Source organism: Arachis ipaensis, chromosome B05, assembly GCF_000816755.2.
Source record: "Arachis ipaensis cultivar K30076 chromosome B05, Araip1.1, whole genome shotgun sequence".
In the NCBI taxonomy this organism is placed as follows: Eukaryota; Viridiplantae; Streptophyta; class Magnoliopsida; order Fabales; family Fabaceae; genus Arachis; species Arachis ipaensis.
In genome coordinates, this window is record NC_029789.2 from 120,950,551 (window position 1) to 120,951,389 (window position 839).

General features: G+C 26.0%; 1 protein-coding gene and 1 long non-coding RNA gene across 2 annotated transcripts in view; one reads left to right on the forward strand and one right to left on the reverse strand.

Moving 5' to 3' along the window:
* Positions 647 to 839, reverse strand: part of LOC107643950 — a 14,974-nt gene continuing 14,781 nt past the window's right edge. Inside the window, exon 3 of the long non-coding RNA XR_001621160.2 lies at positions 647 to 836. This is a non-coding gene — a long non-coding RNA (uncharacterized LOC107643950). The remainder of the gene's footprint in view (positions 837 to 839) is intronic.
* LOC107643949 (E3 ubiquitin-protein ligase SIS3) overlaps positions 772 to 839 on the forward strand; it is a gene marked incomplete in the record, with an annotated part of 4,566 nt that continues 4,498 nt past the window's right edge. The window contains 1 exon segment of the mRNA XM_016347709.2: positions 772 to 839.

An 839-nucleotide genomic window follows, 5' to 3' on the forward strand; every position in this document is an offset into this window, starting at 1 on the left:
AGATCTCAGGATTTTTTTTAAATAAAATAAAAAAAATAATTAACTCCCCAAACTCCATTTTTTAACTTTAATTTTTTAAATACGATTTTTTTTTTATTTAGGACGAGTTTATCTTATAGAATTCGTCTAAGTCAGATGAACTTTTTTTTAATTTTTTCTAAAATATAAGAAACTCAAATTTTTAAGTCATTATCATCGTATCTAAGAGTACATAAAAGTACCTAAAAATACACATGGCTTCTTTAACATTGCTGGCAGCAATGACAATCATTTTTATCGTCTTCAAAAATACACAGATACACGGAAATAAGTCATATTTAATAAAAAAAATTTCCATTATAAATAAAAAAATCATTATTTCTCCAGTAAAAATATGATTGATTCCTATATACTCTTGTGTATTACTGTGCACTCTGAAGACGATAATAATGGTTATCGTTGTTAGAATTAGAAGTGAAGTTCGCCGGGTTACTTTTTTTTACTACGACAAACTTGCTTTGAATACAAAAAAATCGTATTTAAAAAATTAAAATTAAAAAAATAAAATTTTAAAAAATAATAAATTTTTTTATTTTATTTTAATGAAAAATCCCAATTCAAATTGCAATAAATTATATGTTTTACTGTTTTAGAGCGGATTATTCTTTTAAAACCGATTTAAAATGCACTGCAAGAACTCCTAAAACTATCATTCCTCCAACAAAAAATAAAAAAAATTGAGTGTTTAAGTGTTATGGTAAATTACTGAATTACTGGATTACCTGAGACCGAGTTCCTTACAGAGGAAACTGGGAATCAAAGCTAAGCTGGAGTTGAGGTCCCTCTCCATTTCAGTGCTG